The 26,577-nt window shown below is 37.0% G+C and overlaps 1 long non-coding RNA gene across 1 annotated transcript; it reads right to left on the bottom strand.

Annotated features, from left to right (window-relative positions):
• Positions 1 to 10,734: 10,734 nt before the first annotated feature.
• LOC140699768 (uncharacterized) lies at positions 10,735 to 25,975 on the bottom strand. Its single transcript, XR_012078002.1, has 5 exons — positions 25,879 to 25,975; positions 24,468 to 24,598; positions 24,272 to 24,321; positions 12,193 to 12,313; positions 10,735 to 10,797 (listed from the first exon to the last, which is right to left on the bottom strand). It is a non-coding gene; the product is annotated as an uncharacterized lncRNA (long non-coding RNA).
• Positions 25,976 to 26,577: the final 602 nt, after the last annotated feature.

Below are 26,577 nucleotides of genomic sequence, written 5' to 3'. Positions count from 1 at the left end.
TCCTGAATAAAGAAAAGGAAAGAACTGATCAAATGCAAAGGCCTACAGAGAAGGAAAGGTTGAGCCTTAGAAAGAAAAGCCAAGCTAACTGAGAGGAATTGTCACCTGCTTTTCCTGTTCTAGACTTATCTCATCTCTGTCTCCTACACTAATCACTTTTCTCCCTGCTTTGAAAAAGTAACAGCGCAAACAAGATCCTTCTTCTAGGGTTATCCTCAGAAAGCTGATTTTTGAGCAGTCCCTTTGTTCCTACTTCAGTATTATTCAACAAAGCACTCTTCAGATAAATTCCAAATACATACCACCTACAGAACCTATGCATTGGGATCTACAGAATGCAAATCTGGGTTTCAGAGTCTACTTCTTGGATAAAAACAGTGTGTTATATAAGTCTCATTTTAATGTCTTGTATTGTTAATAAATAAATTAGCAATATGTTAATGTACATAGAAAGTTGTTTTATTGAAGAATGTAATACAAATGATCCTTAGGAAACTCATAGCTGGTTTTATTATAGGATTTTTCTAATTACTCTATTAATTTCACTACACAGAATCTTCCATATGGAAGCCAAGGGAGATACTTTTCTCTGATCTTAGAATTAAACAGTGTACTGTTTCTTATGTCATGGCAGTCTTAAATATTATGATTTAGAAATCTATAACATATCATATTAAAAAATCAACAATAAAAAGTATAGTAAAAATATAAACAAGTACTTTGGAAACTAAAAAGTGTATTTCTGAATGAGTCAAAAGGAAATCAAATAGAAATTATGAACTATTATAACACATGAATTAATTTTATAAGTACATATAAGAAATATCAATGAAAGGACAATATATCAAAACTAATGTGAAGTAGCTAAAGGGGAAATGCATAGTTTTAAAAACATTTATAAAAAAGACAGAAAAAAATGACAAAAATGAGTTTTATATTCAATCATAAAGGCCAAGAATGACTGAGGAAATCCCCCAAAACAGAAAGGAAGAAATCATAAAAAAAAATGGCAAATAGAAACTAAGCTGAAATAATAGAATAATCAACAAATCGAAGACTGATTCTTAGAAATCAAATACTTAAACATACACACATCTCTTTCACTACTCAGTAACATCAAAAATGAAAAAAGGCACAACCACAAGTCCAACTATCATTTTAAGAACTAATAAGCAAATCCTATGAGAGCCTTTAGACAAATTTGATGAAGTAGAAACTTTTTATAAAGAATTATAAATTATCAGAATCTACTCAAGAATATATAAGCCTGAATAGTATAATAATCATTCAAAAAGTTAAATCAATAATTAAAAGTCTCACACTCAGGAGGAAAAAGGCATCTGGACCCAAACAGATTTCCAGGTGAGATTTTATTAGACTTTCAATGAACAAAAATCTCTTTCTTATGCAAACAGTTACAGAGAATTTTTTTAAAGTAAAGATACTTAACTCATATTAAAAGGTTGGTAAATCCTGACATGAAAACAAAATATGTAAAATACAAGTAAGAAAAATTGTAAGCCAAACTCAAAAATGAACACAGATGCAAAAGTTCTAAATAAAATATTACCAAATGGTACAGTGAAAAAAATGCACAGACTAAGATTTATCTCAAAAATTCAAAGTATCCTCAGTTTCGTAAACAATCATAAAAACCTATGAGTATAAATTGGCATATTAACAAATGTTAACAAAAGATAGGACAGAAATTATATTATCATCTGAACATATAAAGAAAAATCATTTGAAAAATTCAAGTCTTTCAAGGTAGAAACAGAAGAAAACTTCTTTAACCTAGAGAAAAGTTTACCTAGTCAAAATACTGGGCAAACATCCTTAATGGCAAAACTTTAGACATATTCTCATTGTTTCACCGAAAATATAGGAATGCCTACTACCACTATCCTTATTTAATACTGTATAAGATACAGGTCCCAAGCAATGAAAAGTCAGAAGAAAAGAAAAAAAAAGCCATAAGGATTGGAAAAAAGCAAGTAAACTGTTATTTGCAAATACTGTTACTACCTGCATAAAAAATTAAAAAGACTATGGTCAGATATTAGAAATAATAAGAAAGCTTGACAGAAGAGCTGACACCAAGATCAGTAGAGTAGAAACATTTCATATGCCAACAATAACCAATCAGATATCGCAACAAAGAAAATATGTCATTCACAATAGAAATAAAAATATAAGGTAACTAGAAATCAACTGAACCAAAAATATACAGTGAAAATTGCAAAATCTTATTGAAAGATACAAAAAATAGAATAAATAAGGAATGTATATTCATATAGGTGAAAACTCCTATCATAATAATGATAAATATCTTCTAAATTTATCTGTAGATTCAATGCAAATCCAGTCAAACTTCAAGCAGGAAATGAAGGTATATTTGTATCTACGTACATGTCTACGTGTGTAGACAAACTAAAGAACAGCAAAGACAATTCCAGAAAATGAAAGCAAATTGGGGGCATTTGCCCTATCAGATATCAATACTCATTCTAAGTTAGAGTAATCAAAACAGTGTGAATTGGTGTAAGGACAACAAAGCAGATCAATAAAAGAGAACTGGGCTTCAAAAACAGTCTCAAGCACACAAGCATCTGCCATTTGATAAAGATGGCAGCGCAGGTCAGAGTGGGGAAAGTACTAACATAAGTGGGGTTGGGACGACTGGCTTTCCTCCCAGGGGAAAAAAAGATCATACCCCTTCTTCACAGCATGGTAAGATCGAAGATCAAAATATGCAAAGCAAAAGAGCGTATTTTTATTATCTCAGAGTAAGGACAGATTTTGGAATTATGAAAGCACAATTTATAGAAGATAATATTTATTAAGTTTGAAATTCAATTAAAAGATACTACCAACAAAAAATAAGCATTTACCAGGGAGAAGTGATACAACAGATAACAGAATTATCAAGGATATATAAAGAATTCTTAAAATTCATTAAGAAGACAAACAAGCCAATAGGAAAAAAAATGAGTAAAATATATTAAACTAGTTGATACTCTTAGTTGCAAGTTAACAGCAACCAACTACTGCTGATTTGCGAATAAAGAAAATTTACCACATGTGCTCTGGGAAACTCCTTTAACCACCAAAAAAGCTGAGCAATAAGATACAGTCCCTGAACGCTATGGGGTGCACATCTAACACTCCTGGTACGGAATGCTATCCTCCCAGAGCCCTTGACGTTGGACGTCACTGCCACTACTTCCTCATACCAAGACTTAAAGGACAGGGAGCTCTGCAAACTTAAGAAGGCGCTTCACATGCTAGGGAGGCAAATTACAAGAAAAAAAGAGCATCTATGAGAATTATAAACAAGCAACTCATAGAAGAAGAAAAGTTACAGGCCAATAAATTTATGAAAAAATGTCCACCATCACCTAATATAAGGAAAGACCTAAAATCCATGATTTAAACTTCTACCTTAAGAAATCAGAAAAAGAAAAAATAAATAAATTCAAAGAAGCAGAATAATACATAGAGTGGTAAGAACAGGAATCAATTAAATAAGGAGAAAAACAATAAAATGGAACCAACATCTGATTCATTGAAAAGATCAGTAAAATTGGTAAATATCTTGACAGATGAATCAACAAATAAAAGAGAGAATAAACAAACTGATAATCTCAGGAATGAAAGAGAGGACTCCATAATATTTCAACAGAAATTTAAAGGATGTTAAAGAAATATTATGAATAACTACATCAGTAAGTTTGACAACGTAGATGAAATGAACAAATAATTTGAAAGACACAATCTACCATAGCTCAGCCAAGAAGAAACACAAAATCTGAACAGACCTATAGCTAGTAAAGAAACTGAATCTATAATTTAAAATCCTCCCACAAAGAAGAACACCTGGTCCAAACAGCTTCACTGGCAAATTCAAAACATTTAAGGAAAAGCACCAATTTTACACCAACTTTCAAAAACACTGAAGAGACGCATACACTTCTCACTTCATTCTATGAGGTGAACACTACTGTATGAGCCTGTTAGGGCAATCATAACAAAATACCACAGACTGAGTGGCTTATTTATTTTCTCACAGATCTGGAGGCTGCAAGTCCAAAATCAAGGGGCCAGCAAGTCTGGTTTCTTCTGAGGCATCTCTCCTTGGTTTACAGGTGGCCTCCTTGTGGTGTCTGCTTTGATCCCAGTTCTGTCATTTGGTGTGACCTGGGTCAAGTTCCCTACTTTCTATGCCTCACTCTCCTCATCTACAGAAAAAAGTACTAACAGTACCTATGCCACAAGGATGTCACAATGACTAAACCAGATGCATGTGAAGCACTCAGCACAGCACCTGACACAGGGGAGCATTTGATGAGTTGGTTACTTCTGTCTGAGTTTCCAGAATTTATATTCTTCATTTACATTTTTCAAGAAATATTTACTCCATTAAACCATATAATTATTTTTTAATTTATTAAAGATAGTCAGAGCCCAGAAACAACAATACTACATCAGCAACAAACATGACCAGTGTCCAGATATTGGTTTCCAAATGCTATTATCCAGTAAGAGAAAAGAAAGTTCTTTGGAGAAATGGCTGAATCTAGGGCTGAGGAGGGGGAAATGCAAGATAAGCCTGGAGTATCTTGTAATGCATAAAGTAATAAAGTGCTCAAAAAACAAAAAGATGGAGTATGCCAAAGGGACACAAGAGTCAACTTGAAAGAGCTCCCAAGGGCCAGACTAGAACAATGTGAAAAACAAAGTAACATAACAACTAGATTATAATATACAGTATAAAATACATATACATGAGTCCATATTGATATAAACAAATGATTGAATAAATAAATAGGGGAGTAGAAATAAATCCTCTTTATAGAGGAGTGCAGAAGCCAGGTTAAGGATTACAGAGTGAGACTCTGGTTTAGCTTGTTAACGGCCTGTGATACTCAGTGGTGAAATCATAATTGTCAATACAAGCCTGTATGACTTTGAATAGAATTATATAAGGGGACCCCTTGAGGGATTGCTAGACTAGTTCATTTAAAATCTAACTAGACAATAAGATGTGCTATATTATGACAATAAATATCATTTTATTCTTTAAATTAGTAGAGAGGAAGCTGTCCGGCACAGTCAAAAAAAAAAAGCAGTTCAGTAAATCTTGCAGGTTTCTGTTTTAATTAAACAAATAATTCTTTACAGCCGTGCATTCCTTTAGAGAAGGTAGGTTATTTAAAAAGTACAAGGTCTTCAACTTGAGGGCTCTTCATTTACTCAAATCAAATTTTGAAAGCTTGAAATTTGACAAAATTCTCAAAAGCACTGTAGACAAGCAGACACAATCCTTTTATTCTGAAAGTTAAAATAATACATGCTTGAAAAAATCATTCTGTGTTTAAGTGTCAGTCCATTTAGCTAATTTATATTAGAGGAAAACTCATACAAATAAATATGGAAGGAACCCGTCTCAAATAATTTGTTCAACACATAAAATAATCAACTAATAGTGAGAGGATAAAAGCTGGTTGAAAGACCATTTTAAGGAACAGGGTATGTTTATCTATTAGGAAAGGCATTTTGAAATAAGTTTGCTAAATTAGAAATAAAACTGATTAATGCCCTACAGGGCAATGAAACCATAACTTTTTCTGTCAGACAGACATCTTAATAAAGTGGTATTATTTAATTAATAACTTTACTTCTGATGTAACTTACACACGTGTGACCCGCAACTTCAGCTCTTTGGTTATTATTTGTAACTAATTGTACTATACCTCACAAACTATTTTGACTCAGTAGAGCTTCATCAGGTTCGAAAATCTTTGAAAGAGCAGTAGGATCAAAATTAGGGAAATTTAGGATATCTCTGAAAATCCAGGACAGAAGGCAGAGATGAATTGGCTGCAAAGAGAGGAGACTTTTTGGGCAACTTCTCAGAATTCCATTTTATGGGTAAGTCTTAATTTATTAACTGTCCTATAATTGAAGGACATTTTGGGTTTTTCCCCAATATGTATTGTTGCAAACAGTACTAAAATAAACATCCTTGCTCTTTCATCAGTTTTTACATGTGTGCGTACTTCTGTATAAGAAATCTAGATGAGGAATTTCTGGTTAAAGTTTATGCACATTTGAAGGAGACTGATAATATTTCAGTTTACATTTAGCCTACTTCCTTGAGCCTATTTCCCTAAATCCTCACCAGCAGTGAATTTCATCAATTTTAATAATTTTTCCCAACTGAATACTAGCAAGGTTATCATCTTTTTTGTTAATTGGCTATTTCTACTTCATGTGAGTTTTCTGTTCATATCTTCTGCTTTTTTTTTTCCTACTGAGTTGTTTGCTTCTTTTTTTAATTTGTAGGTTCTATAAATTATAGCTGATCTTACCTTTAATACATAAGTCTTTGATAATAATTAGCTGCTCAGTCTCCCCTTGTTTTCTGAATTCCTATTAGTTAAATGAAAGCTGCCTTAGATTTATGCTCTAACCTTATCTTTCTTGTATTTTCTATCTCTTTACCTTTTTCTTCTATTTTCTGAAAGATATATCCAACTTTATCCTCCTCTCCTGATTTCTTTTCATTTCTACTAACACTTCCCTATTTCCAACCTAGAATACAGGGCCCAGGCTAGAACATGCAGTAGATAAATATCCATGGAATAATGAACTTTGTTAACAACTGTCATTGTATGATCCATGTTATTACATGCTTCTCTGGCAATAAGAGTACTCTTCCCAGGTTTGGACAAATGCAAGATGCTGGGCAATGGGGAATGCTTTTCCATTATGGTAGTAGGGGTGTGCCCTTCCATCATGGATTCCAAATTAGTAGGCTAGAATAAACAAGGTATTGTCTCTTGGCCAGAAAGAGTCCAAATCAGAATCAAAGAAGAAAACTGACAAGTCAAAACTGGAGAAGGGGTGCTAAACATCAGCTCAAGGAATGAATCATGAAGTGGAAAGCTAGAAGAGCAGAAGTCATACAAGGCATACAAGACCATAAATTAATGGGTCCATGAGAAATGAAGACATCAGAGAGCTATTTTTATGTGTGCTCATGTGTGGCTTAGGGGCAGATATGAGAGTTTAAAAGCATCAGGCTGCACAGCATACCCCTTCTCCCTTCCTGCTCATTCCCAGACACCATAACCTTGAGATAAGGCAAGTGGCGTCCCTTTTTTTGTCCCGTCTGAGATCCTTCCCCTAAGAAAGTCTATTGGAGCTTCCTGTTCCTGTGAACTCCTCTGGTATCCAGCCTTTCTCCCTGGCTCAGGCACTAGAGCAAGCCCTGGTGGAGGCTGTTTGTGGAGCACATCCTAAAAGTCCTGGCAGCATGGCAATGCCCCATGGACTGGGTATGGTCATAAGGGGATGGTAAGGAACAGTGAAAGACAGGGAGAACACGAACAGATGTAGTAGTGGTAGTAGAAAGTTGTCAACTTCAGTTATAACTTCAGTGATTTAGGAAGAACACAGAATGCAGCCTTCAATGTTCTTGAAGGGCCAGGCGATAAGAGATTATATGGGACTTGAGTGAGTCTAGGTTGCCGATGGGATGCTTTCTATTGGTGAGCAATGCTATGTCAATTGAGGTCTACCAGCAGCCCCCTAATGTAGTATTCTATAAATCTTTCTTGTGACTGAGATTCCTTGACCAATGGCCAGAGTCAAGATGGCTCTAGATATAGTACAGATCTAGGAGTTAAGGACATAATTACTAAGAAAGATGTGTGGACTGACTTAACTACCTTTTGTGTATTAATACTGCTTTTGAGAGTTATGTACCCTGTCATTTTACCCATATAAGGCACCGTGCCAACAGCATTTTCCAGTGACTCCTTTAAATACCCCACCTGGCTTATTGATAGATGGACATGAACTTAGAAGGTCTTAAAAATTACAAGATACAAATGTGGCCCTCTCTCAGACACATGAGTGGGAAGACTAGGAAAAAATATCTCTTAAGAAAAAGTAGGGTTGACTGGAAAAACCAAAGATGAACCAGCACAAAGAATCTAGTGGTCTGTCCTGGCATATTTACTACAATGAGAACTATGTTCTCTTCCAGAATACTCAGGAATTGACAGAGAGCAGCATAAACCCTGGGCTAGCCAGCTCAGGTCCTACATGGTTCTGCACCATTCAGATTTCTTGACCTGGTGCAGTAAGATCACCAGAAATTTTAGGTCACTGTGGTTAAGTTTTAAAGGTGCATGAAACATGAAGAAGGCTAAGGATCGTCACATAGACTTTGCCAATGGGACATCTAAGTGACCAGCACACTAGTTAAACTACTAAGTGAGTCCTCTGTGTATTCCACCATTTTCAGAATCATAAAAGGATGGTTTCTGATTTCAGCATGCATTGCTAAGCTCAAACAACTATTTGGACCTGCAACAGGGTTCCAAGGGAGGCTTTAGGGCTAGCAAGTGCTCCAAGCAAAGAATTCCCTGGAGTTTGGTGGTCTAAGTCATCCCACTCTCAGGATGACCAGGAAGAAGAATGTCTACTCCATCAGAATGACAGCTTCCTCTTGATCCAGGGCTGCTCTAGATCACTACAGTCAGAGGCTGGTTTAACCAATCTTCTCAGGGAAACTCAGCCAGTTCCTAAAGATCATTCTTTCTTAAGGGCTCACAGACACCTGTTTTGGTAATAAAAATTTACCGTAAGTCAACACTGCTAATCCATCATTTGTTACAGGACAGAATACTGCTGAAACTACAGATTATTATCTCCTCCATTCTGTTTCCTTCCACTACTAAGAGCAGCTGTGAGGTCAGGTCCAAATCAACAAATGCTTATTAAATATCTACCATATACAAAGTACTGAGCTTGCTTCAGGAAAGAGGAAAACGATGCAGCCTCCATCCTCAAGGAGTTTGCAGTTCAATAAGAAAATGTAAAGATAAATCAGACAATAAAACACACCAATGAGGATATAAATAAAGGCTTATGGGAGCTGAGAAAAGAGAATACAAATTCCAGCTGGAATTCCATGAAAACTATAAATGCTTTTAATAAGTGATTTGGGGACTGTGTCTGTGACTAAAGATTTTAATCCATTTAAAGTAACCTGGTTCTTGCACTGTCTGTCTCTCGTTTTAGACTTTAAATTCATCTATATGTTTAACTTTTCAACTTTGTAAAGCATTCTCTTTTATTAGAGATAATTCACTCTAAAAATAGAGTGAATTCACTCTATAAATAAAAAATAAAATTATAAATTACTATAACATAATGTAGTACTCTTTGAATATAGAAAAATATGTTCAGAATCTAAAAATCAGTACTGCCAATAAAATATGAGAATCACTAATTTTATTTTAATTTCTTGTAAGGAAGCCCACCCAGTTTGGCCACTTGTATATTAATTTGCAAATGTCTTAAGAAAGTAAATGCTTCAACTATTTTTTTGTATGCTGTCTTTGTCCTTTTCACTGAAGCTAAAACAAAGGCATGGAGTGTTTAGGATATAACAGGAATGAAGCTGAGTCAAAATTACGTTTTAAAAGACTCCAGCCAAATTTATAATTTCATCAGATTCTTGAATAGAAGTTTAGAAGATTATTAATTTATAGAACTGTCAGCGCACAGTTAGCTCAAAAAGGAAAAAGTATCAAGCAGATTTTTTTTAAATCATGTTACACAAAAGTAAATAAATAATCCTGGACAAGAATCACAGGAATTAAAGGAAGCTCAGGGCATCATTTCACAACAAAAAAATCAACCACATTTCTTTTTGTTGTAATGACACCAAATAATGTGAGTTTACAGTATAACTAGTACATTGCTGGTAACGTGCTTAACTTCTAAAAATAATATGGCAATAAGTAGTAAAAGTAATACAAGATTCAGGTCTATTAGCTCAAGGATCCCAATTTGGATCCCAATCTTTTATTCTAAAGAAAGAATTCAACCAAAGAATAAAATCTAAAATTCTAACTGTCAATATGGTATCTATAATTGAAGAAAAAAAAAACTGGAGACAACATTCGCACTATGAATGAGTAATATCATAATGAGAAAGAAAGCTGCCTCTAGGCCTTTCAGAGTGTAAACAGGGCCAGAAGTACTTCTGGAGTCAGACCTGCAAGGCTAGAGAAGCAGCCTGGCAGGAAATGCTCTGTGTAGAACTCTGGCTTAAACCTGTAGTGGGAGGGAGCAACACTGATTACACAGAGGCAGGGAGGAGAGGAACCAGGAGCTGAGCTGAACACAGAAGGGATGAGAAAAGGTATAAAAGAAAGGTTGAAAACTGAGGGCAAGCTACTCATGTTTGAGACAAGACAATAACAACGTGGGTCAGCCAGGAGGCAGCATCATCTAATTAAAACATTGCATTAATATTATGCACCAAAATCCTTCTTCATGTTTTTGTGCTTTTATGTACTTTCCAAAGGACATAAATATTTCCTCAAAAAATATATATCACATCTACAATCAGAAAAAAAAAACAAAGCTATTTCATCATTGTGAAATAAAACAGAGTCTAACCCTTGCCGCTAAGCAGGATGGCTTGTTAGAGATGCAGAACGTTGGGCCCCACCACAGACTCAGTGAATCCCAATGTGCAGGTAACAAATCCACAGGTGGTTCAACACATATTTACAGACTGAGAAGCACTGCTCTGGCTCCTCCTGCCCCTACACCTTCCCAGTGCACAATGCACACAAGCCTACCAGACCCTCTGTGGCACTCTTGGGTGAAGACATGTTGTCCCCGTGTCCGGAGGACACAGGCAGAAGGGTTCTAAGAGTCAGGCAGAAGGTCTAATTAGTATCCTGGGGCCAGCACACAGTTGTTGTTCACCTGGTCAAACACACAACAGAAAAGCATTTCTATTAGACAGCTTGAGTTTTCACAGTTCTGACATACTATTACTTATTTATTTAGTCACTGTCACTCAGTGAGTTAATTCTTTTAAGGCCACCTTACTCTGAATTAGGGGCTGGGGATTCGATCTTGAAGGACAAAATTAACTTCAGAGTCTGTCTTCAAGGAGTTCATGTTCATTCCATAAAAAGCCCTCACATAGGATAAACATGTTTCTCTCTTCTAATCTGTGCCATAATAGGTCTGTAAGATGATGTTACATTGCTCCCATTGATTAAAAAATCTAGAAGGTTTTTTTTTTTGGTTTGGCAACATTTCCATTAGTTACTTGCAAATGAAATGAGATTACTATAATCTGAATCTAAAAGTTAGTGTTTTAAAATACATATTTCAAAACTTTGAGATACAGGATGTTAAGAAATATTATTTAAAATATGGAAGTAAGGCAAAAACACAGGTGGCATATCATTTCAATGTTATAATGAGGATGATGTTTACAAGGGCCTCCCAAGGATTAATTACATAAAAAATTGTACTTTGTACAACTCATTGTTTACCATTAATTAAAAGGCCTAGACTCAGTGAAATTATTGTATTAACTTATAGATTTTTATCTAGTAGGGATAACAATAATTTCTGTCTGATAGGAAAGATAATACCAAAGATTATAATTTATTGCCCTGTCAGATATTAACCAGGCTTTTAAAATCTAATACAGCATTCTAACTTTAATATTCATTCAAAATGCATATAAAAACCTAGATCCTCAAAATGTTCTCTGAATTAACTTTGTCACCTTCCTGGTTACTTCATTAATAAATAAATTGAATAAAGTCCTTAACATGGTTTCATTTCAAATTTTAATGAGTCACGTATTTAATTTTTTGAAAATTCTACTTTGATAAAGGGGAAAAACAATCTCTTTTTTTTTTTTTAAAGGACAGCAGTGGCCTTGTGACTGGTACTGAGGTAACGGACTTAAATAGTAGGCCCTCCCTGGAAATAACACTGAAAAGTTAAAGACCTCATTGTTAAGTAAAACATACCAAGGATGACACCCAAGCTTCTGCCTCCCAAATCTATGATTGAAAATATTTTAAATGATACACTCTGAATTAAAGACAGTTAAAGTGAATTTTCCTTCAGAAATGTCAGATAATGTCAAGATGCTCCTTGATAATCGGAGATACTCTATTTAATAAATATCATTGTTTAAATGCGCTATCCAATGTGTTCCACCAAATGAACATGTGAATGGCACCCAAGCAATTTATCTTCTTTATATAAATGCACACACACACACACACACACAAATTAGTAAGATCTCTCTAGCACACAGATGAGTAGACTGAAATCCATATTAATCCATACCAACAGTCACCAATTTCAAATCTTCCATGAAAGTCAGTAGAGCTCCCAGAACAAACAGCTTTGATCAGAAACGTGTGCCCATTTCTGGTGTGTCCATTAGCGCAGTAAGTTTGAGATAACCCTATAGAAATACAAGAACCAAACTGCATGAATTTCTCTTCTCTTAGATTTGACCTAGTGTATCACAAAAGAAACAGACAAAAGAATATCAATACTAAACTGATTAATGTTTAATTTTTAAAGTCACAGTTACTGTGGTAAATCCATAGTAGTATAAAACTGTACAATTCACCACTGACAAATGTGTACTGATGTCTAGGCAGTCTATAAGGTCTACAAAAGTAAATTATACAATAGAAACAGAATCTTCACTATTTTATAAAGCAAAAGATAACTTTTCAGGAAATAGTTGAAAGCTTCCACTGTATTACCCACTTCCCCTTATGTTTTGGGTAAGTAAGCCCAAATCAGTGTTTATTTTCTAGTTTTTCTTGGACACATCTCCCCAGGTTGGACAAAAAGCATTTGAGGACAGGAACTGTAACTTTTTCATTTTTGAATCTTCAGTGACATTTTAGACACTCAAGAAGTGGTTGATGGATTAATTAGTTAATTCTGCGAAAAATGTGTCTGCATCACCAGTCTGCATGACCATTTCAAGAACTCAGAAGTCAGACCCCTAAATTAAAGGTTTCCCTCCAGCCCCCAGAGAAGATGCTGTAGTGTAGAAAATCAGGGAATTAAGCCTGAGAAGAGGGATGCCTAAAAAATTACTACTTGTTTTTGGGTACAGCTCTGAGGATAGAGGAAAAGAGCTCCAACATGTCACAAAGTGGTTTCACATGATCATAAGAGGATGAAAACACAAGTATTTTGTTTGACCAGGTAACAAAAGCAGAACATTTTTCTTCAGGAGTTAAGAGTGACATAGAAGGGCCAATGAATACCATATATATTCTCAAATTCTCAGTTGGGGTGCTATTTTCAATTTATCTTAAACTCTCTCAAAACCAAAGCAGATGCTAACAAAGGCCATTTCTTCATACTGACTTTATGTTAGATGCAAGATGAACCTTGCCCCAGTAATTCTGACCTCCAGGGCTGAGGCTGCTTCCAATTCAATTCTTCCGAAAGTTCTATCTCACCCCACTCTCAGAGACCTATACTGGCCTGGAGAGAAGAGAATGAAACCCCTAAATGATCAATATTGAGTCATCTTGCTGCCCTTCCTGAAGTCGCCTCAGGGATAAGAGTTCCTTCCTGTGAAATTCAGATTTCCTGTGACCACACTGCCAGTATAAGCTTCTTGGACTATTATTAATTATATAACATGTTTTATACCTTTTAACAATTGTTTTTAGTTTAGTTTTTTTTTAAGGAATGATGTTGTTGCTTGTTCTGATTATAAAGATAAGTAATATTCATATATAAAGTAAAGTTACCACTAGGAAACTTCATTCTTGATCAGCAGTTTAACACTCATTGTCTGTAATGTGTGTGTGGGGTGTGGAGGATGAAGCCGGGAGGAATGAAGTGCTGAAGAGCCACCTCAAGAGCCACTGGCAATCCCGGCCAGTGCAATCAGGCAAGAGAAAGAAATAAAGGTATTCAGACTGGGAAGGAAGCAATGAAATTGTCTTTATTCATGACATTAAAATATTTACACATAATTATACCTCAATAAAGCTATTTTTAAAAATCCATAAAAAGATAAATAATCTACTTCCATAAAAGTAAAATAAAACAGAGATAATTATTTGATTACTTAAAAAAAATCAAGTCATTAATGAAAGTTTAAATATTAAAAAAATAGTTGTTACCCATCCACCATAGAAATGAGAGAGAACTATCACCCTTCATGGGTCCTTACCATCTTATTTGTATGAAAGCACTGTGTTCAGTGTTCTTCTCGAGTCACGGAAGTTATAAAGTTTCCACGTTTCTACTACCACTACTTCATCTGTTCACATTCTCCCTGTCTTCCCCTGTTTCTTACCATCCCCTCATGACCATACGCAGTCAGTGGGGCACTGCCCTGCTGCACCACCAGGTTCTCATGGGAAAGAGTGGAGAAAAATACCCTTGTGTTTTGACAAGGGGAGGGGAAAAGTAACTCTTTTGAAATGCACCTAGAGCACTCTCCATAATGGAGGCCTGCCCTCCAAGAAAAGGTATGTGACTAGAGCCCTATCTGACCTGGAAGGACAGTTGGTCAACTCTAGCCCCCTCTAGCCATCCTGTCTCATGTAAGGGGTGAAAAAGAGAATACAAAACACTTCTAAATGTCATATTCCAAGGACTCAAGTCCAATAAAAAAACTGAAATTTAATCATTAAGTTATACAATAGTTCTCATCCTCAAAACCCTACCATATCAATTAGGCTTCAGTATGTTAGCAGTGAACTGTAAGTGGAAAAGTTTCAAGTCACACACTCTGTTTGAGAAGGAGTTTGTAGGGAAACCCAAAGACATTAAAGAGGGGGGAAAAAACAAGGAAACTACAATAAACTTTAGCCTCTAGCACCTACAGCTATAGGAAACATAAAGAGAGCCTAGATTAACATAAATACTCACTCTGAAAGCCTAAGTGTCTTAGTTCCTATTACCCAATACACCATGTCTGGCTTTCAACAGAAATTGCAAAGCTCTCCAAAAGAAAAAACAACACCTGAAGAGACAAAGCAAGTGTGAGAACCAGACCTCAGATACGGCACACATACTGGAACTGTTATACAGAGATTTAAAATAACTGAGAGCTCTAATGGAAAATGTTAGACGATGTGCAAGAACAGATGGGTAATGTATACAAAGAGATGGAAACTAAGAAAGAATAAAAACAAAATGCTAGAAACCAAAAACACTGTAACATAAATGAAGAACGCCTCTGATGGGCTCCTCGTGAACTGGACATAGGTGAGGAAAGAAGCAGTGAGCCTGACGATACGTCAACAGAAGACTACAGAGTGGAATATTTTCAACGTTAAAAGAAAAATCCACCAACTTAGAGTTCTGTATCCAATAAAATTAGCCTTCCAAAGTGAAGAAGGAATAAACACTTTCTCAGACAAACAAAAACTGAGGGAATTTGTCACTAGTAGATCTGCCTTGCAGGAGATAGGTAAAAGAAGGTGATTTTTTTTTTTTAGCGCAAAGTGCTAGAGGTCAGAAACTAAAATTTATATAAATGAAGAGCAACACAAAAGAAATAAATGAAGGTGAAATAGAATCTTTTATTTTTCTTATTCTTAATTGATCTAATAAATAACGTTTCAAAGTAATAAAAACAAGAATGTATTGGGGATTATAGCACATGGATAAGTGAAAATGACAGCAGTACTGTAAGGAACAGGAGGGGAAAACTGGGACTACTGTGTTACAAGGTAACTGCAGTACCTGTGCAACAGCATAGTGTTCTTGGACAGTAGATTTATATTAATTGTAAATGTGTACTTCAAACACAGAGGCAATCACTAAAAAAAAGTAATTTTTTAATTAAAAGGAGATAAAATGATATAATTGATCACAAAATGAACATTTAAAATCAGAGAAGGCAGAAAAATGGCGGAATAAGTGTAACAAGTACACAACAGTTACAAATACAGTAGGCTTAGCCCAACTATGCTAATATCACTTTAAATGTGAATGGTCCAAATACATTCACAAAAAAGTTCCAAATGTAAGTTGTCTATAAGAATCTCACTTTAAATATGAAGATAAAGACAGACTAAAACTAAAGGGAAGGAAAAAGATACAGCATGCTATCACTAATCAAAAGAAAGCTAGACTGGCTATATTAGTCTCAGGCAAAATGGACTTCAGAACAAGGAAAATTATCAAGGACAAAGGGTGACACACTACATGATAGGCAGTCCATTCTCCAAGAGGACATTAACAATCCTGAACATGTATATACCTAACAAGGAGTGTCCAAATATGTGAGGCAAGAGGGACAGAACTATGAAAAGAAATGAACAAATCTACTACTACAGTTGTAGACTTCAGCACCCTTTATCATACTGACAGATTCAGCAGGCAGAAAATCAGTAAGGACATAGTTGAAATGATCAACACCAGCAATCAACTGTATCTAATTGACATTTATAGAATATTTCATTTAACAACAGCAGAATACATGCTCTAGTCAAACTTGCATGGAACATTCACCACAACAGGCCACATTTGGGGCCATAAAACACACTTTAACAAATTTAAAAGAGTAGAAATACAAAATATGCTCTCAGACCGCAGTGAAATTAAACTAGAAATAAATAACAGAAAGACAGCTTAAGATTAAACAACATGTGTTTAACACAAAGGTCAAAGAAGTCTCAACGGAAATCAAAAAATATTTTGAACTAAATGAAAATAAAAATACAACTTATCAAATTTTGAGAGATGTAGCAAAAGCAGCACTTAGAAAGAAATTTATAGCACTGAATGCATATATCAGAAAAAAAAGGGACATAAAATCAACAACTAAACCTCCACCTTTGGGAATTAAACAAAGAAGAGGCACTGTAAGCCTAAAGCAAGCAAAGAAAAGAAATAAAAAAAATTAGAGCACAAATAAATGAAAATGATAACAGAAAATCAATAGAGAAAATCAATGAACTAAAAGCTGGTTCTTTGTAAAGATAAACAAAATTGATAAACCTATAGCCAGGATAACAAAGGAAAAAAGTGAGTAAATTACTGACTACTAATACTAGATATTATTAATATCAGACATGAATAGGGGTCATCACTGTTGATTCCATGGACATTAAAAGAATAATAAAGGAATATTACATTGCCCCCAAATTTGATAACTTAAAGAGACCAACTCCTTATAAAACAGAAACTACTAATACTCACAAAGGAAAAGTAAATCACCTGAATAGGCCCACATCTATTAAAGAAACTGAATTAATAACTAATACTCTTCCAATATTCCAGACCCAGAATATTTAACTAGTGAATTTTACCAAATATTTAAGGCAAAAACTATACAAATTCTCTCAAATCTCTTCCAGAAAATAAGGCCATAGAGAACACCTCCTAACTCATCTATGAAGCCAGCATTGCCCTAACACCAAAACCAAATAAAACATTAGAAGAAAGAAAAACCACAGGCCAACATCATTCATGAATACAGATACATAAATCTTCAACGAAAGTATTAGCAAATTGAATCCAACAATGTATAAAAAGAATTATACACCATGACCAGTGGAACTTATGCCAGGTATGCAAGTTTGGTTCAGCATTCAAAAGTCAACTAATGTAATGCAACAAAACAAGCTAAAGGAGAAAAATCATATTATCATATTAACATATGCAGAGAAAAACATCTGACAAAATACAAATTTCACTCATTATAAAAACTCTCAGAAAACTAGGACTAGAGGAGGGGAACTTCCTCAACTTGATAAAGAACATCTACCAAAAATTTTACAGGTAATTTAATAAATGGTGAGAAACTAGATGCTTTCCCCTAAGATGGGAAACAAGGCAAGGATGTCTTCTCTTACCACTCCCATTCAAGTTCGTATTAGAAGTCTTAGCTAATGCAGTAAGACACGAGAAGGAAAGAAAAGATATACAGATTGGGAAGAAAGGAATAAAACTGCTTTCTTCCCAGATGGCATGATTGTTTATGAAGAAAATCCCAAAGAAGCAATAATAACAACAAAGAACTCCTAGAACTAATAAGCAATTATAACAAGATTGTAAGACACAGAGTCAATATACAAATGTAAATTCCTTTCCTGTATACCAGCAATGAACAACTGGAATTGTAAATAAATAACATTAAATTAGTGCCCCCACTAAATAAAATACATATGTAAAAAATCTAACAAAATATATACAGGATCTATATGAGGAACTCTACAAAACAGATGAAAGAAATCAAAGATCTAAATACACAGAGAGATATTCCATGCTCATGGACAGAAAGAACCAATATTGTCAAGATCCTGATTATTCCCAATGTGATTTATAGTCAATGAAATCTCAATCAAAATCCCAGCAAATTATTCTGTAGTTATCAACAAACTCACTCTAAAGTGTATATGGAAAAGCAAAAGATCCAGAATGGCCAACAAAATACTGAAGAAGGATAAAGCTGGAACACCAACACTAAAGATTTCAAGACTTACTATAAAGCTACAGTAATCAAGACAGCATGGTACTGGTAAAAGAAGAAACAAATAGATAAAGGAAATAGACTTGACATAGACCCACACAGATAGAGTCAACTGATCTTTGACAAAGGATCAAAGGCAACTAAATGGAGAAAAAATATTCTTTTTGATAGATGGTATTAAAACAACTGGACACCCATAAGCAAAAAAAAAAAAGGAATCTAAACATAGATCTTATACTTTCATAAAAATTAAGTCCAAATGGATCATAAGCCTCAATGCAAAACAAAAAACTATAAATAACTTCTAGGAGGTAACAATATTGGTGCCCAATGTCTACCAGAACAAAGTATCACAAACTGGGTGGCTTAAAAGAAAAGAACTCTTAAAGCTCAACAATAAGAAAACAACCCAATTTTAAAATAGGCAAAAAAAAAAAAAAAGCTAAACTGACATCTCATCAAAGGATATGTACAGATGGCAAATAAGCATATGAAAAGCATGCTCAACATCATGTGTCATTAGAGAACTGCAAGTTAAAACAACAGTAAGATGTTACTACATAACTATCAAAATGGCTGAAACTCAAAGAAGTGACGATACAAAATGCCAGTAAGGATGTGGATTTATTGCTGGGAAAACAAATGGCACAGTTACTCTAGAAAACTGTTTTAGCAGATCCTTACAAAGCTAAACACAGTACTGTGATATGATCCAGCAATTGCTCTCCTAGAGACCACCCAACTGACCTGAAACTTAAGTCCATACAAAAAACACACACTCAAATGTTTATAGTTGGTTTATTCATGATCACCCAAAACTGGAAGCAATCAAGATGTACTTCAGTAGTTGAATGGATAAACTGTGGTATATCCACACCATGGAATATTATTCAGTGATAAAAAGAAATAAGCTATCTAGCCAGAAATATATATGGAGGAACTTTAAGTGAATGTTGCTAAGGGAAAAAAGCCAATCTGAAAAGGCTATTTACTGTATGATTCCACCTCTATGACAAGTCCTTTATCAGGTAGGTGTTTTGCAAGCATTTTCTCCCAGTGTATGACTTATCTTTACTTTGTTAAAAGGAGTTTTCACAAAAGTGTTTAATTTTAATAACATCCAATTTATACATTTTTTTCTTTCTTTTGATGTTGTAATTAAAAACTCATTGCCAAAACCAAGGCCACCTAGATTCTCTCCTGTGTAATTGTTATGGGTAAACTGTGTCCCTTAAAAAGATATTTTGAAGTCCTAACCCCCAGTATCTATGAATGTGAACTCATAGAGTACTTGCAGGTATAATCAAGTTAAGATGAGTTCCTAACCCAATGACTGGTATCCTTATAAGGCAAAGGATATGTGGACACAGACACACAGGAAGAAATCCATGTGATAAGAGAAGAAAAACTTGGAGTCATATGTCTATAAGCCAAGGAACACCAAGGATTACTGGCAACCACTAAAAATTAGACTGACGCAAGGAAGGATCCTTCCATAGAGACTTCAGGGACAGCATGGCCTTGCTGACACCTTCATTTTAGAATTCTGCCTCTAGAAATGTGAAAGAAAACACTTCTCTTTTTTAAAGCCATCTAGTTTGTAGCACTTTGTTATGGCAAAGCTAGGAAACTGATACACATTTTGATACCCGAAAGTGTGGTGCTGCTATAATAATTACCAAAAAAACTGAAATGGGTTTAGAATTAAGTAATGGTAGAAGCTGGAAGAGTTTTGAAGTACATGATAGAAAAAGCTTAAATTGCCTTAAAAAGACTGTTGGTAGAAATACAAATGTTAAAGGCAATTTGGTGAGGGGTCAGCAACAAAAGTGGGGAACTGTAGAAAAAGCAACCACAGTTTTAGAGAACACATATATCATCAAGAATGGAATGCTGCTAGAAATGCGAACTTCAAAGGCTCTTCTGGTGAAGGCTTAAAAGGAAATGATGAACATATTATTGGACACTGGAAAAAAAAGAGATCCTTGTTACAACGTGGCAGAAACTTGGCTGAATTTTGTTCTGCTGCTGGGTGAAAAGTAAAACTTGTAACGGCTTGGTTATTCGGCTGCAGTTTCCTGAACAAAGTGTGGAAGATGTAACCATGGTTCCTCGTTGCTTATAGTAAAATGCAAGAGGAAAGAGATAAATTGAGAAGGAAATTATTAAGCAGAAAGGAACCAACACTTGACGATTTGTAAAATTCTCAACCTATCCAAAATATCATGCTCTGGGAACAGGACTAAAGGTGTAGCTGGACAAGCTTTCACCAAAGAGATGAGGTCTATGACTCGTGGATCCAGCCCACCCTCCCAGCAGAAACATTGCTGGCCTAGAAAGAAGAGGGCAGAGCTAGAATGTAATGCAGGAGGGCTGTCAGGCTTTCTGCACTCTACAAACAGGAAACAAGCCGCCCAGAGATGATGTATCTGCTGCTACAGGCTAAGGTCAGTTAGGCTGACTTCACTGAGGGCAGCTCAGAGGCCAACATGGCGTCCATGGGCCCAGAGGGTAGGTCAACCCAGAGAATTATGCTCAGGCCTTGAAACCTAGTGAAACTGGCCCTGCTGTGTGGATTCATCACTTGGGACCTGTGACTCTTTTTCCCCTCCCATTTTCTTCCTTTTGGAATAAGAGTGTCTATCTTATGACTATAAGACCATTGTTTTCTAGGTTTCAAGACAAACAAATGGAGGTGAGTTTTGTCCCATTATAGACCATACCCAGAGTCTCACACATATCTGATCTAGATGATTTATAAGATTAGATTTGGGACATTTTGAGTTGAGAAGTTTTGTTGAGATATCGGACTTAGAGCTGATGCTGGAAGGGGTCAAGCCTCTTGAGGATGTTGAGATAGAGTCAATCAATGTATTCTGCACATGTTAAGGACATGAATTTTGAGGGTGAAAGGCAGACTGCTTTGATTTGAGTTGTGTCAACCAATTAAACTTTGCTGCCAAGGATTGCCAGCAACCACTAAAAGAGAGGAAGAGGCAAAAAAGATGTTCCCCTAAAACCTCCGAGAAAGCATGGCCCTGCTGACAACCTGATTTCATACTTCTAGCTTCCTGAGCTGTGAGAGAATATATATCTCAGGAAACTAAGAGCACAAACCACAAAAGAAAAATTGCTAATTGGACTCATAAAAATTAAAAACACCTGCTCTTCAAAAGACAGCATTAAGAAAACAATACAAAAATAAGACATGATGGGAGAAACCACTTATCTGAAAAATTATTTATATCCCAAACATATAAAGACCTTTACAACTCAAAAAAAAGAAACCAGAAAATCAACCCAATTTTTTTAAATGTGCAAAAAATGTCAACAGACACTTTACCAAAGAAACACAGACGGCAAATAAACATATGAAAAGATGCTCAACACCACTAGTCAACAAAAAAATGCAAAGAAAAAAAAAGATACCACTACATACCTATTGGAAAGGCTAAAATGAAACACACACACACACACACCCCAATACAAAGTAGTTCTGCCAACGATATGGAGCAACCGGAATGCTCATCATTGCTGTTAGGATCACTTTACTCATTACCCTGTTTTACTTTTCTTAAAAGCACCTTTCATTACCCTTAAGTTTGCTTATGTACATAAGTCAAAATATATCTGCTTATATGTTTACTGTGTATCTTCCTCAATATAAGTACCACAAGGCTGGTGACTTGATCTGTCTTGTCACCATTGTGTCATCTCAGCACTAAGAAAAATGGCAAAAACTGGGCACTCAATACATATTAAGAGGCAAGAAGGAGCAGAAAGGACTCTAAGATATGTGAATGTATATAGGCAAAGAACCGAGTCACAGCACTCTACAGAGGGACAACCTACTGGTGTAAAATTAAATAAATAAATAAATTTAGATACCCATCCCCCAAAGGCTGTATGGTATAATGCAGAGATTGCCAATTTCAGCCAATTAGAAGCAGCTGGAGAGCTTTGTAAAATCCCAATTCCAGGCCACACTAAATCAATTAAAGCAGAATTTCTTGAGAATGGGAGCCAAGGATCTATCATTAAAGCTCCCCAGGTGATCCAACTGTGTAGTGAAGGTTGAAAATCACTGAGGAAATGAAACCCAGACTTCAGAGCTGTGCATACTTGGGTGCACATCTTGGGCAGGTTAGTTGACCTCCCTAAGCCCCAAAATTCTCATCTACAAAATGGGAATAATAAACACCTCCTAGAGTCGTTGTAAGATTGAGATTACACATAAAGTTCTCAGTCAATGTTAATTCTTCCCAGGGAAAACTTATTGAAATCTTCATTGCCCAGTGATAAATGCTGATTCAGTCATCAATTCATATCTTTTTTGTCACTTGATTATTAAATTGAACATGTGCAATGGGGAAGTTTAGAAACAGTCATTTTTTCACTCTCCTATTTTAAATCTAGGAGTAACTAAACTGTGAAGGGAAATCTAGCTGATTATTTATACCAGTGATTCTCAAACGTGGCTGCAGATCAATCACCCAAGAAACTTTTTCAAAAATACCATTATCAAATGTCCAGACCTTGACCAAAGCACTTGAATTAGAATCCCTGGGGTAAGTCCAGGGCATCAGTAATTTTTAAAAATCCAAATGAACAGTGATTTTAAAAAACAGGACTGAACAGCACTGATTTGCACTAATGATATCCCATGCTAAGTGCACATCTGAGTCATTCTGGGAGCTCTTAACAAATAGATTGAATCCAGAACCCCAGCATGACTTACTGATTCAGAATCTGTGGATGTGAAGCCCATCATTTTGCAAAGCTTCTCAAAACTCTCCCGATTATCCTGATGTAAACCCACTGGGAACCACTACTTTATACCATGCATTTACTCTCCCTGTTGTCTACCAGAAAACATCGTCTAGAACTTTCACTGGCCTCCCATGCCAAGCCTGATCAGTTGCTTTTAATCAGTAACGGAAGCAACACATCACGGTCAGCCTCAATTTTATAGATCACTGATGCTCATGTTCACGTGCAGCCCCTTGACCCACATCATTTACCATACACTGTGCCCAGCACTGGCTATGTAGTCCATTGGCCTTTCCAACCCAATCCCTCTAACAGGCTGCCTGGGAAGGGCAAAATGGAAGCATATTACTCCCCAGGCCTCATTTCCCTTTAAGAGATACTGCAATACCAGGACAAATTAAATGAACATCCACGGCCAGATGAATCTGAATGAAATCCAAGTTGTCTTCTGGACCTAGAAGCACTGGTATGCTTGCTTCCATCAGAGAGATAATAAAATCAGAGGAAACAAAGATAATGCCTGAGTTAGGAGCATGTCCAAACTCCACCTAGACCCAGTAGTAGGGCCCACAGAGAATGATTCTAGGGGAGTCAATCAGTACACACATCACCATGGCCGCATTACCAGGCAGATGACAAGAGCAGCATTTAAACCACCAGGGACGAATTTAGGCTTATTAAGTGTATTAACTCATGTGATCTTCATAAGAACCCTAGCATGCACGGACTGTTACTTCTATTTCATGGATAAAGAAACAAAGGCACATGGAGGATAAATAATTTACCCAAGGACACGCAGCTAATGGGTGGCAGTTTCTGAACCCAGGCAACCTGCTCCAGTCCATTACCTTATTTACTCTACTACAGTGTAGATGACTGATGGTCAAGGTCTTATACAGAAAAAAAGTTGATGTCTGCAGGAGAAACTGGAGATCAGCCTCTGTGTACCTTGGGCAAGTTACTTAACCCCTCTGAGCCTATTTTTGCATCTGAAAAACAGACATAACAATAGTACCTGCCTCACTGAGATGAGGTGACAATTAGACAAGATTATGCATGTGATGTGCTTACAACAGTGCCTGGCACTTGGCAGACCTGTCAGATGTTATTTGCATCACACTACAGCCCAAAGGGGTCAGGGAGAAATGACAGCCCATGAAACTGCAACTCTCCCCCGATTACCTTAGATCTGTAGATTCTGTAGATTCCCATTTCATCAGATCCAGTAAGAGCTGCAGGAATAAAAGATAAACAAAACTTAAGAACTGCCACTGTGACAAACCCCCAGCCGATCCAGTCCAAGACTAGGAGTCCGTATGAAAATGGAAAGCTCCGTTTGCTACAGTTGCTATAGTTTGGCTCTTTTTAGCACACATACTCAATTATCAAGCTGTATAAATGTAACCACACCAGGAGCCAGACTTCCAAGTAGCTGCAAACTGCGGTGGACTTTGGTTTGACTGGAGAACATGCCACAGGACACGATCCTGTCCGGTGGTAAATGTCAGCCTTCCTCAGGCACATTTGTAAAAACAAAAGAAAAACAAAATGAGAATTCAAAAACAGGTAACATCCATCACGGGCTTGCTACTATGTTAAATGTTTTCCATGTATTACCTCACCTACTAAACTTCACAACATCCTTCCAAGCCTGAACTTCCCCACTGGAAACCGCAACCCCAATGGGATGATCTCACTTTACGTTCATGATTCCACATCTCAAACGGGCACTCAGCACTGCCTAGCAATCCAACTCCGTTTCCCTAGTTAGTTCACTTTCCTACTCTCCCAGAGGGACCCTCACATGTGTCTCCTCCCTGTTCTAAGGCATCTCTTCCCTGCTCCCCTGCTGCCCTAACTCTCAGCCAGTGACCACCTTCACAGACAGATGGGGCCTCTACCACCTACCTGCACCTGCACCCGTTTTCTCAGCTCCCCCTCTAGTGACAATGGAATGTGATTTCCTGCCCATTTCAAAGTCAACTACTCACCTGCTCTGGGGTCTCCTCCCCTCTTAGTTATTCAAATTTTTCTCCCTTTCTGTGAGTTCAATCGCACTGGCATATAAACATATTCGGAATTTTCTCTGTCTTAAAAACAAAATTCCACTTGATCTTAAGACCCCATCTACTGCCCTAAGGCTGTTCTTGTTAAAATGATTAAAATCCTCCTAATTGCCAAATCATCTTGCACAGTAGCATTCACCATGGTTGACCACCAGCTCCCTCTCTTTTTGGCTTCCCTTTCTCTTCTCTCTGTCCACTGTCAACCTAAGTAGTTTCATCCAGTCCCTTAGTTTAAATACCACCTATATGGTGCCCATTCCAAAGGCCAGTTCTAGCCCTAACACTCCCCAGGACTTCAGATTTGAATTTCCAATGGCCTGTTTGATGTCTCAGCTTAAAAGTCTACTAGGTGATTTATGTTGTATACATTTTACCACACACACAAACACACACACAAACACACACACACACAATCCACCAGGTGATTGACAGATGGAGAGAAGGATGGAGAGATGAAAAGGTAGGTGAAAAAACAAGTGTAACTAAATGTTAATGGTGGGGTATAGGTGGTGGGTGTATGGAGTTTACTATAAAATTCTCACTATATTGTTCATATGTTGCAACTTGGAAAAAACCTACTAGGCATCTCAAACCTAAGATACCCGAGACATAATTCTTGATTCCACCCATTCCAAAAATGAAACCTGCCTCACCTACAGTTTTCCCCATCTTATTAAATAGCAAGGTAAAAACCCAGAACAGCCTTGACTGGCTCTCTCCCACCTGGAATGTAAGTCCGTGCAGGAGGGATCTTGCCTATCCTGTTCATGGACGTTTCCAGCTTCTAGAACAGTCCTGGTACAGAGGAGGTGTTCAAAACTAGCTGTGGGATTAATCATGAATTAATGCCCTATTTCTCTCTGGGCCACTCAACCCTCACTGGTCCCTGAGTGAGAATGGAGCTCCTGGCCTCCAAACCTCCCCAGCCCAGGAAGCAGGGACCGTGACTGTGGCTTCTTATCAATCATAGCAGTTTCATGCTCTTCAGCGAGAGGTCAAGGCCTATCTTTACCACAGAGCCAAAGCACTTCGTGTCCCAAACCTGTCACACACAGGACCCACAACACGTGTTGCAGCTCAGTGCGGTATCACACTGCCCTGGCTGTCTCCCCGACGAGGCTGCGGCGCACTCTGTCCTCACCTCGCCCAGGGCCCACCCGAAACCTGCCCAGGGGGCCTCTCTGTGGCTGGGGCCACAGTCCACACCTTCAGCCCCTGGGCATCAATGGCATCTTGCTCTCAAGACTGTTAGGTGGACCCAAGTCCGCCCTCTCACCCCAGCGCAGTCGCCCCTCAACCCCCCCCCACCCTGCCCCACCTGGCCCCCCGCCACCTCTCCTCACCTGGACCTGCCGCGTCCAGCCTCGCCCCACCCCCCGCCCCGCCACCAGCCCACCTCGCCAGTTGGGTTCCCGCGGGAGC

The sequence above is a fragment of the Vicugna pacos genome, chromosome 11, assembly GCF_048564905.1.
Source record: "Vicugna pacos chromosome 11, VicPac4, whole genome shotgun sequence".
In the NCBI taxonomy this organism is placed as follows: domain Eukaryota; kingdom Metazoa; phylum Chordata; class Mammalia; order Artiodactyla; family Camelidae; genus Vicugna; species Vicugna pacos.
The sequence above is the reverse complement of the archived record's forward strand: the minus strand, read 5'-3'. Positions and strand labels throughout refer to the sequence as shown.